The following is an 8,536-nucleotide window of genomic DNA, read 5'->3' on the forward strand; positions in this document are numbered from 1 at the left end:
AGTTAACAGCACAACTGGGATGCCACTACTGTATATCACAACTAGTTGTATTCTCTACTTTCATCAGCAGATGATCTTAAAGAAAATTGGATTACAATAAAAAAGGCATCTGCCTGGGTGGATCCTAGATTTTTAAGTACTTGGAAAATTATAAAACCAGTTTTAAAATTAGTAGGCTCCAAATTTGCATCACAGACTTACCAAGTAGGGCACTGATACATAGATTTGCTAAACATCTGAGCGTAAAGACATCCTGTACAATATGTTGATGGTTTCAGTTTATGGTAGGGCTACTGATACTTTTTAAAATTAGAATAGAATAGAATAGAATAGAATAGAATAGAATAGAATAGAATAGAACAGAACAGAACAGAACAGAACAGAACAGTTCAGTTCAGCTGTGAGGGACCTACATCAATCATCTAGTCCAGCCACCTGACCACTTGGACTAGTTGATTGTTGAAGTGCAATGGAGTGTATAAAATAATGATTTGTCTCCTCTTACACAAGGGAAAACTAGAAAATAGTTCATGTTAGGACTGTCCCATCTATGTGACCCAAAGTAATATTAAAACTACCCTACCAGGATTACTATTTAGCCTTTGTGTCCAATGTTATATTTTAATTATTTATATGTATGTCATATCTATGCTGGCCATCTACACAAATACAGGTTTCACCGTGAGAAGGAGATGGATGACATTATTTTAAATTGTAAGCAATGCAGTTGGCTGTTTAACACTTTGGCCTGATAGTTGAACTACAAATATGACTACAAAAGGTACCCCATATACCATCAGATATAGGACTAAGGAATCTTTGCCTTTTATAGAGGGTTTTCCCAATAGTTGCTACTACGTATAATAGTAAATGTGGGGTCAGATCCAAAATATTTTCTTCTTTCATTAATACTGTCGAAACATATTTTGCTCCTAATGTGTACATTATAGGCATTTACTTTCTTAGAGAGACATTGTCCTCTTGGATCATATTTAAGATTAGCACGATCCTACAATCCATTCCCATTGCTACCGTTATGTTTTTACTCCGTTAGTGTTTTATTTTTGCCTTTGGATCATCAAGGTGAATGTTTTACCACACTACATGTCACGATTTGTAAGTTATTTTGCTTGTTGAACAGTATTTTTGGGAATGCATTAAATAACAATTAGTGAGGCATTCATGTGGGATAACTTTGCACTTGAGTAATATTAGATAGCTTCAGATGATGCAGAGTAGTGAGTGATTTAAGATATAAAATCACATATGCCCTGAAGTATCCTGTTGCTATGTTAATTATTTCTTAAAGCAGCTTTGTCTAGTGCTTTCAAATGTTAACCACAATAGTTGCAATGAAGGATAGATAAGAGTGAATTTAAATGTTAATCTTACCTAGGGTTTAGAAGAAACAAGTTCACTAAATTACTATCATGCACTACATTTACAAATTATGAATGTTCATATATAACTCGGAAAGTATGCTGTGCAAAAATCCTCAGCGCTGAAGTCTGTACAGTCTAAGCACTAAAAAACACTTATGAAGAAAACCACCTTTGGAAAAAAATACATTAATATTTGTTCAAGTGATAAATAATGCATTAGCTTACATCTTAATGTATTATAAAATAAGACTACAAGAAACATAATCTCCTTTTTCTATTACAAAAATACACTTAGATCCAAAAGAGATTTAGGAATTTCTTCAACAGAGATACAGAAGAAGTAGCAATAGCTAAGCTATCAGTAGGGGAGTTACCTTAGGTCATGAAAGCTATATTGCTGTGGTTGTACTGTATCATGAAAGCAAGATATATTAGCCCAGGAGAAACTATGCTGCACAAATTTGTATCTCTTGGTACTTTAGCTAGCTCACTCAGAACTATCCTGGGTAACTTTACAGGGCTCAGGCTTTCTGAATAACACAAAATTGAGAGGAGCTGTTGACACTCTCGAGGGCAGAGAGGCCCGGCAGAGGGATCTGGACAGACTGGAGAGCTGGGCAATCACCAACCATATGAAGCTGAACATGAGCAAGTGCCAGATTTTGCACCTGGGGCACAGCAACCCTGGATGTACACACAGACTGGGGAACGAGAGGCTGGAGAGCAGCTCTGCAGACAGGGACCTGGGGCTTCTGGTCAATGGCAAGTTGAACATGAGCCAACAGCATGCCCTGGCAGCCAAGAGGGCCCACCGTGTCCTGGGGTGCATCAAGCACTGCATTGCAGCCGGTCGAGGGAGGGGATTGTCCCACCCTACTCTGCGCTGGTGCAGCCTCACCTTGAGTACTGTGTGCAGTTTTGGGCACCAAAGTACATTAAGGATATAAAGCTACTGGAGCGTGTCCAGAGAAGGGCCACAAAGTTGGCGAAGCGCTTAGAGGAGAAACCGTATGAGGAGCAGCTAAAAGTCACTTGGTTTGTTCACCCCAGAGAAGAGGAGACTGAGGGGAGACCTCATTGTGGTCAGCAGCTTCTTCACATGGGGAGGAGGAGGGGCAGGTGCTGATCTCTTCTCTCTGGTGACCAATGTTGGGATCCAAGGGAATGGCAGGAAGATGTGCCAGGGGAGGTTTAGCTTGGATATTAGGAAAAGGTTCTTCACCCAGAGGGCGGTGGAGCACTGGAACAGGCTCCCCACAGAGGCAGTTATGGCACCAAGCCTGACGATATTCAAGAAGAACTTGGACAACGCCCTCAGAGACGTGGTGTGAATTTGGGGTTGATCGGTGCAGGGACAGGAGTTGGACTTGATGATCCATGTGGTCCCTTCCAACCCAGGACATTCCATGGTTCTATGATTCTATGGACATCCTCTGAGGGACTAGGTACATTTAGGTGGAATCTAGTGCCATATGTTAAGATGCTTTTGAAGCATTGAGAGGGAGTTAAATACTTCACTCGGGTGTTATGAAATGCATGCTCTGATTAGACAACTGAATAAATGGGGAGGAGAGAGGGAAGAGGCACTCCTCCTCTGGAATGCTAACAAAAGAAGAGACATTGCTCTGTGTGCAGCACGCTTATTCAGGTGAGCTTCAGGGACCTACTGCAGGAATGGACCCCACAACAGAGCTCCAAAGAGAAGTATTTATCTTGTCTACTTTAAACACAAGTTGGTACTGAGATGTTCAGCATAGGCAGATCCAAGATAATTCTGGTCACATAGGTGCACGCAGTGAATTCTAGGGATCTGGAGAAATCTGTTTGTCAAAAGAAAAGGCTCATGCCACCTTCAAATGGTGGCAGTTTCAAGAATACCACACTGCACCGAGTTCCATTTGAGTCACACCATAGGCACATAATGCCGCTTCATAGATCCAGAAATGATTAGTGCTCTAAGCTTTTAGACAGCTGGATTTCTTTTACCAATAAACATTTGAATAAAAGTCATGAAGAGACACTTACATAAAGGTTTCAGTCAGAGTACCTGGCCGAGTTTACCAGCTGTGATAGTTTTCACAACCTTTTCAAACATATTTTCTGAGTATGTCAATTATTTCTGTGATTCTAAGAAGCAAGAACGAACACGGATGGGAGCTCAAGGCTGTTTATTACAGCTGAATTTGGCTTTATGTCTAGTATTTGCCTCACTGGGGGAGATGAAACATTGGTTGCAGACATTCTTTGAGGTCTTCAGCTGAAAATTATTATTGATCTGAGTTTGAGAATTTGCATAAATAATTTCAAGTCATTTCAAAGCCCAGCTTTGACTGTTTCTTTTCTGCAGTTTGCTAGTGTCTCCTTACAGAATTACCTCATTAGTGAGCATCTATGTGTAGTCAACACAGCTTGTGCAGACATGTCAAAGACAGTTTGAAACCAGCAGCTCCGTGAAGCTCAGCATGGGTGAACGACTCATTTTCAGAGCCAGATTTCCTGGAGAATGTCGAAGCTTAATTCATTACGTCTTTGGCTATGCTTAGCAGCAGTATGCAGCTCAGGATAGCTCAAGGGTAGCACAAGTATATTCTCTGGTATGTATGCACCAGGATATATATCACTGTATCTGCCCTGGCCCTGTAAACAAAAGATGGTAATTGAACAGCAGTCTCACATATAACAATAAGCCCATGGCAACACAGACTAAGAACATGTCTAGCCTTTGTGTGTGTGGTATAAAAACATAACTTTTATGCATACCTATTTGTTATTGATTTAACAAACTGCAGTGTATATATTCAGCATCTTGAAACACTTCTAATTTAAGCAGTTAAGTTTTAGCTAAGTTTAATTTTATTTAAGTAATGCACGGAGCATTTTCTATTACTAGTTTTCCCATTTTTAAATTGAGGGCTTGTGTCCATACACACTCTTCCTGGAGTCAGAGCTGCTGTTATTTCATTTTTCTTCCCTCTAAACTGCTATGCTGAAGTCATGGCTTACTACCCACTGAGTATGGCATGTATTGGAAAGTTTCATTCTCATCTTGACTCAGTCAGGAGAGGGAAAAAAAGGCTTAACAATCTAGTTTGGTTTTGTTCTGTTTACTATGGCAGAAAAACAAATATAATGATACTTAGAATTCCCACATGCTAATTACTATGTATACATGCAGCAGTTTTCGTTTTACATTGCTTTTTACTATATATTAACATCTATTAATTCACTCTACTTAAGTACTGTGTACTAATCAGAGACAAAGGTTTCATGAAACTGGCCAGATATTTTCATTAAAAATAAAGTAAAAAAATAAACAACCTAGGCTAGAGCTTTAAACGCTCCATGTGGAACCAGCAAACAGAAATGCTCTGAGCTCAACCAGTTTGCCTTGGGCATTAGACCGGATTTAGAAGGCTGTGCAATGTTTTATGCATAGCAGCCCAACTGCACACTTAAAACATTTGAAAAGTCAACTTTTAAGTAGCTCGTTAAAGATATCCTTAACCTTTCACTTTGAAAAGAAAAACCCAATTAAATACAACAAAAAGATTTTGAATGCATCAGTCAGTCCCACTCCATGAACAATGTGTAGCTCCAGTGTCACACGTTTATGCCAGGACAAGTGAAATTGCCACTGTCACTCTGTACTGGAGCCGATGGCCACTCAGCTGCTATAACAGCACTGCAGCTATTTCTGACTTTGTGGAATGGGGCCAATGTTCTTCCCAGAAACACACGTTAGAAAATTAAAAGAGCACCAGTTTTATCTCCCCTATCTCTTCCTGGAGAAGACTGGGCAAGTTAATGGAAAAGAAATCCATCAAGAGTTATTAAATACAAAGCACCATCTCTGGCTCAGGAAGTTCCTGAACCACAGATTGCTTGATGATAGAAATTTGTGGAAGTATATATGCTTTCCCTTCATTCATGGTGTTCCCTCAACCTCCATTTTTGGACGTTGTCTGAGTCAGGATACCAGGCTAGGCAAGACTTTCAGTCTGACATAGAGAGGCCATTCTTATGTTCTGAGGTTCTTTAGATGTATTTGGAGGTCTAACTTTAAAACAGAAAGGCCTCATTTTTTTAATAAAGGTAAAGGAGCTATAGATAGCTGTGGTTTCTTTGAACCTACTGTAATTATTATTTCAAGATTTTGCCTTCAGTCTTATTTTTTTACATTGTAATGCACCACACCTTTCAAGCATTAGGCATTGAAAGAGCTGGTAGAGGCAGGTTGGTGGTATTGGAAGGTAAATTATAGCTCTGCTGAATGGCTTGCTTGGTTTAGAAGCTCTGTGTAAAGTGGCAATGCTGAATGGCCTTATTAACAACTCTGAGGCCAGTGTGTGTGAAAGTGATGGCACTGGGACAAGGAGATGTTTTATCTCTCCCTAGCAGTGTATTAAATGCTTATTGACCTGGTTGAACCTTAAAAGTCAGCCCATTATAGTCAGATACAAGTTCTTGGGCTTCATTCCCGGCTAAGATTCACAAAGATAAACATGTATATACTAATTAAATTCATCTGAGTCTATTTAGGCCAAACAGTTAAAGAGAAAAGCTTGAAACGGTGTTGGGGTGCCCAGATGCAGAAACAGGAGAAAATAAGGGGAAATAAGAGTCACCCTAAATAGTTTGTACTCTTTTATTTTACTACTTATGAAACTGCATTTGAGAAATCAGCAGCTGTAGACTCTGCTCAACATGATAGCAATTTGGGTTGAGTCACACAACCATTTTTCAAGTGAACTAACTCTTGTTTCTTGATTTTACAGACAGAACACTGCTGCATAACCCATTTTAAGTAACTCAAGATGCACCTTATAAAATCTTTTGCCCAAGGACAGAAAATTTTTGAAACATTTAAAGTGAATGATAAGGGACAGGGAGATAAAGCTGCATGATGGCTCAGGACATAGATTCCTGTGAGGGCAGAAGGAAATTGTATTAAAACATAGACTGTGATTATCAACATTAAAAGTAAACTTGACATTTTTCAGCATAAAATATGAAGACTGAGATGAGAGGAAGAGAACCAAGAGGTAAAAATGTCCGTCAAGGCATGGAGGTACAGGACCATGAAGGTACAGGATCAGATTCATGGCATAAGTAAAAATAACATTCTTGGGCTGTACAGATGGTTAACCTTGTATACTGAGACTTTAATCCCCAAGTCACTGTCCTCTCCAGATCAGAGTGACTATTAGACTAGACTATTTGCCATAATTTCTAGCAAATAAACTATTCCTTTTTTTTTTTTTTACTTTTTCAAGGCACTTTTTTTCCACTTCATGTGCCACTAATGAAAAAATACTGAGTCCATAAAAGAAAAGTGCAGTACAGGTTTTGCCATTATTTCATTCTTAGTCAAGAGTGAGAGTTTAATGCTGGTACTCTTCAAGGTCTGCGCTCCAGTGACTTTGATATACTGTCTGAGTCAGGAAATCATGTTTGTTACTGTCCTAATGTATGAAAAGTACAAAAGCAAAACGATACAGCTTCATCAAGCAGCTATCATTCCTAAGTAAACCTGAAAGGTAGTGAATGTGAATCTGGATTCAGGTCTTTCAAACTAAAATGGCAGAGAAAACTAAATTTCTAATTATCCAGACTACTGCAATTTTGGTTGGAATTACTGAATGCAAAATGAAATTATTTTTGCCCATGTTTTTTCAATAAAATAACAGATTTTTAATCCTTCTTATGATAAAAATTACATTGTTACAGAATAAATTTGTAACTGATAATAAGTAAACTCTAGTTCATATTTAAACCCCTGATAGTTAACCTGAATACACCTTTATTCAGTTAACATGATGCTTATGAATTGCAAGAGAGACTAAATATATGTTCTGTTGAAAGCAAAGCAAACAATAAAAGTGAATCTGTTATATTCTAAGAGTCAAGGAGTCACAGAAACATGTATTGCTTCTCCAGGAAAACATCATAGAAATTACTCTCTACAAAGAAGAGAACCTACTCATTCACCAATGCAGAACAGTCAGACACTGCGCATGAACTCCAACTCCAAGGGGAAGATCCTTTGTGATTCTTAGGGGTGAAAATTTACCTGATGTTTCAAGGTTCAAGCATAGGTGTTTTCAAGGTTTTCTACCATTCAGGTTAAGAAGTCTAATTTTTCAAAGGTCACAGATATTCAAGTTCCCATTTCTCATTAAATTAGTTCACAAAAGCAGGTAAAAAACAGGACTTAAATAGGGATCACCTAGATGGGGAATAATGGGGAAGGAGAAATTATCTTAAACAATTTCAAATGTATGTGGAAGCTTTTTCATTTTTTTCTTTATTTTTCCTAATAAATTGTATTATTGCGGACAACATGTACCTTGCTTTATACATGGCATAATACTATATTGTATACTTTTTATTTTATTTAGACTTCCAGTCCTGATGCTACTTACAGCAGTCTTTTCATGCATAGTTTATGACAGAGATTTTAATCAGAAGCCTGTTCACCTGCACGAGGCAGACAGCTGGAAACTGTTGTCCTGCCTTCTGAGTGAATTTGTACCAGGATTTCCATCTGTGCTATATACGTGCCTGGAAGGGTACCAATAACAATTACTGATCATTGCAAGGATCATCCCTAACTGATGGCTCTTTCCATGTAATTTTCTAACACATTGCACAGTTTTCTCTAAGTTCAGAGAAAGATTTGAACCACAGTGCTGAAGGAGAAAAAACAAAAAGCCAGGAGGCAGATTTCAGAGCAACAATTTTGTAATATATTGAAGTTCTATCCTTACACATGTCCATTTTTCTAGTTTTAACTGAGTCTCTCTCGTAACTCCAAATTAAATCACGAGATATATTCTGAAAGTTACTTCTGTGAAAGAATCATAGACATCTGGGGCCTATGATAAGAAAGCACATTGCAACCTTCAGCAAAATATAAAATGGGGGAGAGAGTGAGGGCAGCGTTCAGAATTCGTTATCGCAGCCACTGTAAAGAGAATCTTCTTTTAAGAGCTGTAGCAATTACGTGTAGCTAACTGTTATGAACAGGAACTTAAGTTGTACACTGTTCCTTAAAAAAAAGACTAAAATCATAAAATCACAGAGTGACAGAATAGTAGGGGTTGGAAGGGACCTCTGGAGATCATCTTGTCCAACTCCCCTGCTTGAGCAGGGAC

Source organism: Phalacrocorax aristotelis, chromosome 5 (assembly GCF_949628215.1).
Source record: "Phalacrocorax aristotelis chromosome 5, bGulAri2.1, whole genome shotgun sequence".
Lineage (NCBI taxonomy): Eukaryota > Metazoa > Chordata > Aves > Suliformes > Phalacrocoracidae > Phalacrocorax > Phalacrocorax aristotelis.